Raw genomic sequence first — 8,584 nt, 5'->3', positions numbered from 1 at the left:
CAGCTGAGCATGTAATTAGCGTAGTCTTTGGGATGCTGTTGTGCTGTGCTGCAGAAGGGAAGGCCAAGAAACTGTGGAGAAGCAGAAATAAGGGAAGAGACTTGAGGTGGAACAGGAACACAAAATGGATGAAGATGGAGATGCAGGAAGCCAGAGAGGGGCCCAGGCTGGAAAGGGAAAGCTATTGAAAACTCCAGAACAAAAAGACAAAGACAAAGACAAAGACAAAGACAAAGACAAAGACAAAGCTTTTGGTCCTGCTATGCTGCCTTGCTTAGCTGGAGAACTGGAGGTTGAGTATTTGCAGAGGTAAAGCTTGTTTTCCAGGTAGAGAGACAAGCAGGCAAAGGAGCCTCAAGAAAAGGGAGGTGATCCTGTGATGCTGGAGCTCGGGGCAATAGATGTAGCCTACAAATACAGAATTGAGGGTTGGGGTTAAAGTCCTAGCAGGATGTTGGCTACTGCTCCATGCTGATGTAGTTGACAGGGATAGTTGAACAGAAGGGTAAAATGCAAGCAGCTGTGTGCTGGCAGTTCATACTGAAAGTTTTGATCTCTGCAGAAAAAGTAAGTAAACCTCAAAGAGTCATTGATCCTATCATACTGTCATCTGTCCATTTCAGCTCCATCTATCAGTCTAGCTGTCAGTGTTTGTGAAAGGATAAGTCCCCTTCCTTCAAAGCGACAGCACAAAAACTGAATTGCTGCTTCTGGGCAGGTGCGAGGTGAATCGGTTGTGTCCTAGGATGACTACCTTCTCAGGTCCTCTCCAGTAACCATGATCAAACAGGCAGCATCAGGGGAGTCAATGGCTCTTTTCCCTGGCTTTGCCTTATGTTGTGTGTGCGAGAACAAATTTGACACCTGTATGGGTACAGATGGCTACCCGTTTTCTTCGGCAGTGGCCCCAAACAAGCACCTGAAAATAGAACCTGACCTTTTGATTATACATGACCAACTTGCCTGCTCTTTTAGCTGCTGCCGTTGAGTTTTCCCAAGCAATCTCTAAACATAAAATAGGAGTGATTTTAAAAGAAAATGGGTTCATCAGGTCAGTAGTACTGTAATTCTGGAAAGGGTATGAAAGTAAGGAAGTAATGATAATGCACGAATTGAAGGGCTGATATAATTTGCCACAGCTGCATTGAGGTAAGAAATTGTAAATAAAACTTCCTGTCTGCCTGGAACATAATGAGTTCCCTACCTTTTAAAAGTGCCTGCAAAATAAATTAAAAGAAAACACATACTGCCTTTCTTCTCTTGCAGATAGTATCTATTTATTAAGGTAAAAGGAACAGTGACAGAGAATACTGCTACTGCACAACAATACTTGCATTAACTCCAAAGTCCTGGCCACTGCCCAGACATGAAGAAAGAAGGGGGAATGACACCAGCATGGGAATAAAGTGATCTGAAATTGCCACTGACAGTAAAATAGGGAGAGTGGTGGGCAGTAAAGGCTTTTCCCTGCCCTTCTCATAGCCCTTCTTGTGCTAGAAGGAACACTGATTTTAGGGAGGGAGAGGATATCTGTAGGCAATTATTGTTTCTGTGAAAGAGGTAGTACTATTTGTGTTTAACTGCAGCCACTGCTTTTATAACTTCTTAGTGCTTCAGTAAAGATACTGTCCTCGATGCCCTGAAATTTTAGAGTGGACTTGCAAGTGCAGGAAGCCCAAGAAAGGAACGGGAACAGTAGTGAAAGAAGAGAGATGTGAATAGGACACTGAATAAAAATGTCCATAGCCAAAAGGGGTTGAGCTCAACAAGCCCACTAACAGGTGCGCAACAGCTGAGGTTCTGGTATATGCAATAATTAGGCAGTACTTATAAAACTAGGCTGAAGGTATCCTTTACCTAGCTGGTGACTCAAATGTATCACACCAAGCTTCTGCGAACAGGGATATGGTTAAAAGCAAGCAAACAAGGAAAAAGTAAAAAAAAAAGAAAGGCTGATTTTTACCTACACACAACAGGCCTCTGCATAGTTACTTCTCATTCCCTTAAACCTCACCACAGGCAGGGACCCTATGTCAACTGACTGATCAAGGCCTCTGTGAACTGCACACTGAAATGCTTCTAATTCTTATCTAGAGAGCAAAATGGAAACTACGGTAACAGAGTCAGATCTGGCAAAGTCCATCAAAGCCTGAGAAGGTAACTCAGTCTACCTCTGCCTAGAGCCCTTGACCTCTCTGCTAAGGCTCCCAACCAGAGGGGTACTCCTTGTGATGGTATGTATGGGAGTATAACTAACTCGTACATATACATAACCCACTGCACAATTATTACTGATTTTCACCTGTGCTGCACTTGTGTCCTGGTTTCAGCTGGGATAGAGTTAACTGTCTTCCTAGTAGCTGGTACAGTGCTATGTTTTGAGTTCAGTATGCGAAGAATGTTGATAACATGCTGATGTTTTCAGTTGTTGCTAAGTAATGTTTAGTCTAAAGTCAAGGATTTTTCCGCTTCTCATGCCCAGCCAGCGAGAAAGTTGGAGGGGCACAAGAAGTTGGCACAGGACACAGCCAGGGCACCCAAACTGTCCAAAGGGTTATTCCATACCATGTGATGTCATGCCTAGTATATAAACTGGGGGGAGTGTAGGTGGGGGGAGTCGCCACTCGAGGACTGACTGGGTGTCGATCAGCGGGTGGTGAGCAATTGCACTGTGCATCATTTGTACATTCCAATCCTTTCATTATTACTGTTGTCATTTTATTAGTGTTATCATTATCAATACTAGTTTCTTTTCTGTTCTGTTCTACTAAACTGTTCTTATCTCAACCCATGAGTTTTACTTCTTTTCCCGATTTTCTCCCCCATCCCACTGAGGGGGGAGTTAGTAAGCGGCTGTGTGGTGCTTAGTTGCTGGCTGGGGTTAAACCACAACAGCTTGGTCTCCTGGCTTGAAGGCATATGTATCCCTCATTTCTGGATATAATTCTTAAAAGCATATATCACTTAAACTGTTACCCAGAAACTGAGTAATCCGAAGCACTGGGATTTTGTTTGGTGATTTTAGCTCAACCTACTACATTTACCTTAATCCATGTTTATATGAAACACAACTGGAAATTGTGCCACTGTTGTAACTTATAAATTCATGTAAAATACATTTAAAATACAGAGAACATTTCTGAATTTACCACATTATAGATAACCATCATTTAAACTTTTGCAGATTTTCTTTCTTCTGAAACAACAGACAGAAATTAAAAAAATAGTATAGGAAACTTACCTCTCCAGCACTTCTCTTTTCCCGCAGGAAGGATGGCAATTTTTATAACACGCTCAAAGGCAATTTACTGTGACATGACTTAAAAAGTAAAGCTCATTTTTACAGCATATAGGTTTTTTGCAACACAGTAGAATTCCTGTATGTCTGACAGCACAAAGAATAGTGTGCAAAATACCATGTGGATTTAAAGTGACCAAAAGCAGAAGCTAGTTTATAATTGTCTTTCCTTTTGCTGCAGAATCCAAATTCTTCTGAGGCAGGGGCTGGAGCAGGGTGTCTCTGAGCCTCAAGAGAGAAAATAGGTCACCTATTTCAATGAGAAAAGGATGCATTTAGGCTTGGTTTGTTTTCCCACAGCTAGTCACAAACTGCATCCTGAGCTTAAAAGCAGAAAGCTTACTGAGGTCAGAAGTAAATGAATCCCCATGCTGTATTTCTGCCATTTGTGTTTCCAGGCTGATTTTTAACTCAACCTTCAAATGTTACAAGGAGGTTCTTATTGTTACCAAAAAAAAAAAGTAGCACACAGCATGGCAGACCACTGAAGAAGGTGGGATTCTTCTCTTCTCCCTGGAGGGAAGTACCAGGCTGTCCCCAGGCACCAGGAGGCTGTCCGCACTGCGGCTGAATTCGACTGGATCCCAGGTCCCACTGGCATCGCACAGGAGCAAGCCTCGGACAAGGGCTGTGCCCATGGCATTGCAACTGGTGTTTGAGCAAAAGCCTGTCTAATGTACAGTTTCTCCAGCTACAGGGGACGTAGGGCAAAGCCAAGCTGTAAGCATCCATGCTTAACACTTTTCAAAGTCTTTTTTTAAACAAAAGGAGAGCTGGTCATCTTGGAGAAAGTGAACAGCAGGGATAGGCACATCCTGTTGTTATTAACCCAACAAATGGATGTAAAAGCATTAAAAGGGATGGAAACCAAGGCAAAGTAAGATACAGAAACTTGTCTGTATTATACCATTGCCACTAGATTTGGAAACTCCTAGTGCTCTTGCGCTCCATTCACACTATCAAGGTATCTGGCCTTGCAGCCACTCAGGCTGTGTTCAGTGCCCTGTTTAAGGTACATCTCATAATACCTACTGCCCCATGGTCACTTAGGAGCATTTGCACTGGAAAAATAGAAAAGGAAGTAATGCTTAAAATTTAAAGGTGCATACTATACCTATATTTTTTTGATTTAGACATAATATAATGGGATATTGTGTATGCAGGACGGGAATCTAGGAAACAATAATTAGACCCGTTACAAAGAAATTTGGCTCGAGGCTCCTGAATTTTGAATTGGCTACATAAAAATCCTTTAAAATATACTCCTTTTTGGTATCAGTATAGAATATGTTATAAACATAACAAAGACTGAGAGATACAACTTTCAGCACAAAACTAGCATTGTCTCTTGGAAGATTTATATACATGACAGACTCTGAAATGAAAGAAAAAAGAAAAATTGAACTTATTTTAGGGTAGCAAACAAAATCATAAATAGTGGTTTTGTCACAAACATTTGCTGATTAGCCATGGCTCTGGAATTATAAGAGCTAGTGTTAGAGAAAGGAAGCAACCGGCCAGGTGCAATCTGAATTCTGGTTTCCAACAACTCCAGAACTTGTCCTCTAGTATACCAGGCCACTAATACACTAATAGGTGTCTTTATGATAGCAGCAGAGAGATCAGCCTTACGCCAGATTTTGTCTCAGAAACTTTCACAGAACTGGCTTTCTTCTGAAGATAGCAGTATCCTGTTAATTCTGGACCTTAGTGGACTTCTAAAAACACCATGCAAACTGAACATACGGATTAATTGCAGAAAGAATAGGTACTATCACTTACCTCTGAAAAATAATCAGTTTTGCAGAAAAGGCTTGTAAGCACAATTAAAAGGAGCGGTGATTTTCTTTAATCGGTTTTGAGCTATTACGCATTACCAATTTTCATCAGAACTTCTTGTCTGCCTCTAGAACATATGGTGCTAGGTTAATTCTAGAATTAGTATTACAGCCTGTCTCAGATTTCAGGTCCTCAAACTTTCATAGTTTAACTATGTAAAAAGGAATTTGTGGTTTACAGTTCTCCAATACATTTGTTAAAACTTTTTTCCTTTCCTGTGCCTTGACACACGCTGATGGGTACCACCACAGTGCTATCGTTGCATCTTACCCACCTGCAGTGTCGGTCTGTATAATTTTGGCGGGGCTTGGCCACACACGGTACAGTCAGCAACCTCAGATATACACTTGTATAGAAACTCTCAAACACATCTGACTGCTATTAAGATGTAAGAGTTTCAGTGTCATGCGGAGTATGTGTACTATGCCACAATTAAATCTACACATGTCTAACTGTATGTATACGATGGCTCTCATGCCCTTGGTAGAACAGTTGGATTTCCCATACAGATGCATATAAGGGGGAGGGGGATGTATATAAAACTAGCTTAGAAAGTTCTATCACATTTTATATGCTGTTCCTTGCCTACCCTTTTTTGTTATTTTTTTGTGTACTTTTTGGCTTTCACACATTTTAAAATGATACAGTAGTATATCAATTATAATTGAGTGGTAAAAAAATATTATTTCTCTCTGCTAGATGTATGGTATGCGTGAGTCAAAGCAAAGATTTGTAGGCTGTGGAGAGATAAATTAAAAGCATAATGGCTGTTAGTGCTTGCTTATGTTACTAAGTTTGTTTTCTTTCCCTTTTTATAGTTGTCATATAATTTTTACTGTGTGTTTTTCTCCTCTGAAAGCATATCAAAAGACATTATAATCTACCACCTTGTCTTATAAAAGGTCATTAGTCACACAAATTGTCATTTAAGTTGAACTTTAAATTCTATGGATTTTCTGTTTCAACCTGTAAGAAATGAGACTGCAAGTGGAAATCAGAACAACTCTTTGGCCAAGACCAAAGCAAATTGTGAGGGACACCACAATGTCTTCCCAGATGGAAGGATGCTCAAACACATGGGGTCAGGGAGAAGTGTCCATCACAGCCACACTATTGCTGCACTCTCCACATCTAACCTTTGAAAGGCTCCAATATCTCATCAAAGTCTATTTTAAAACGTAACATACACACACACATTTTGAAAATTGAAGATGAAGATCTAGAGTGTAAAAGGACAGCCTAAGCCTACAAGAGTAGTGCAGGGATCTTCCATTGTGCACTGTTGCCTTGATAAGTCAGCTAACATAGTTAATGGTATTTGGATTTGGGGAAACCGAATGGTACTCACGTAGTTTTCAGCTGTTATAATCTTTTGCAAGAAGGTTCCTTCCTACTTTCCTGAAGTAGCAGCTACAGGCACAGACCTGAAATGCAGAGAAGGCAAGCTACACTATTTTCATAGCTATTATTAAAAACACAAAAACAATTCCCCCCGACTTTACCAACAGATGCTTCAAATGACAGGCTTTGGGGTTGAACAGCCCTTGCATTTTTCCCTTTCTCCTCATCTGACATCACTTCGGCAGGTCTATGCTGAGCAGTGGAGAGGGGCAGAAGCATCGTTATGAGGATACTGCTTGTGGGTCCCTGGGCACAGCAGACCTGAGCCCCCACTCACCTCCCGCGATCCCCAGGGCACTTCTGATAACTGGGGCTGTCTCTCACACACAGGTTTGATGCTGCAATATTATTCTCCATCTACAGAGCCCTGCTTCATCCATATTGATGTTTGTTCATACTTTGATACTGCAGTTCTCCACATTTGGAGGCTCACTGCACGACAAGGCCTTTTTTGTGGCTGGAATCCTCTGTTTCACTCAGAGATTTGTTTCACATCATGTCGCTTGTGCACAAGTCATTATAAAAAAATGTTTGGTGGAAAATTTATGTATAAACCATAAACAGAATGATTTAGTCCCTGTTTTTATCAGTGCAGACCAACACAGCTCTTAATTGCAAAACTGACCTGGTCCCAAAGAAAAGGCCAGCTGTGTCTAATCATCCAGGGGATGGACCAGAACACACTGAATAAAGGAAATGGAAAGTAACGCCAAAATGTTTTAAGATGTAAAATGACACAACGCTCAATGAACACTTGCCAACATCATCTCTAATTACTGCAGTGATTAAGTAGTAAAGAATTTGGTCCCAAGGGGATTGCAGTTCTGAAGGAAATACGGTGCCATGTGTTACAGAATTTTTTCTTGCAAATCATTATGGAAATCCCGCTTTCTGTGGTTCTCCTAACAAACTCTTCCTTTGCAAAAACCATGCTTCATTTGTGAAGTGCAGAGGGAGTGTAGCTTGCCTGCTTCTGAAGATTTACGTCTTTATTGCCATATATTCAACTTGCCTTTTTAAAAAAATCCTTTTATGTCTCTAAAGAAAAGCATAGAAAGCATTATATATTTGCATACTGTAAGGGTTCCTCTCATCCTCGCTGAAGAACAAACAGAGAATAGGGGAGGGCTAGATAAAAGCATCAAGACCTTAACGCAGCATGGCAATGGCCTAAAAAACAGCTAGAGAAATGGCAATTAATGCAAGACCAGTTTAAAATCATAGTCCTAGGGGACACCTTAGAAGACCTTGTTTAGAAGTACTTCTATTTCTTTTTTTCATAATTCTCTTAACCACAAGATCAAAAATTTTCCAGCTTAAAAAACCCCAAAGCACAACCAAAAAACCCTGAGGTTGAATAACAAAAGCATTTGAATTGATTTTAATTTACAGGTTATGTTTAAACTTCTTATAACTCTGGATCAAAATGTCTATTGTACAAGCAAAATATATCTTTCACCATAGCATGCTCATGTTTATTGTGTTTTATTCTCTCAGCAGGTGTCCCTAGATATGAGCTGTCTTGTCGCCTTTTCATTCAGCAAAGGAAGAGGAAAAATCCTCATCCTCTTGCAGAGCTAGTATAGGAGACAAAGAACAGCAAGGGAATAACCATGGACCTCCTTCTCTGTTTTGTCCTGATTTTCTTGCATCAGATCCATGTCTCTGTCTTCCTCCTACCCCTTGCTACACAGAACTTCCAAACACGCTATGGTATGTTCCACAAAGAAATATTTAGCTCTCACAAAGCACTTTTATCAGTACATCAAAGTGACAAAATTATCCCCATTTCTCTGGTGTGAAAACCAAGACTCAAACATCATCTGCATGGAATATGCACAGCAGGGAAATAGTGCTGTAAGTTCCCAGGCTACGAATGCCATACGTATACATCAGAAATGAGGTAGTAAAGAACGGGGCATTTCTGTCTGCTGTGCACAAAGAGGTCAAGGGAGAGGAGAAGGAAGAAGAGGCACCAGTCCCTAACACGCCAGGTTATACGCTTTCTGTTGTCCTAAGAAAGATATAGAATCAGCCATAAACAAT

This window comes from Haliaeetus albicilla, chromosome 8 (assembly GCF_947461875.1).
Source record: "Haliaeetus albicilla chromosome 8, bHalAlb1.1, whole genome shotgun sequence".
Taxonomy (NCBI): Eukaryota; Metazoa; Chordata; class Aves; order Accipitriformes; family Accipitridae; genus Haliaeetus; species Haliaeetus albicilla.
This window is presented reverse-complemented; position numbering follows the sequence as displayed.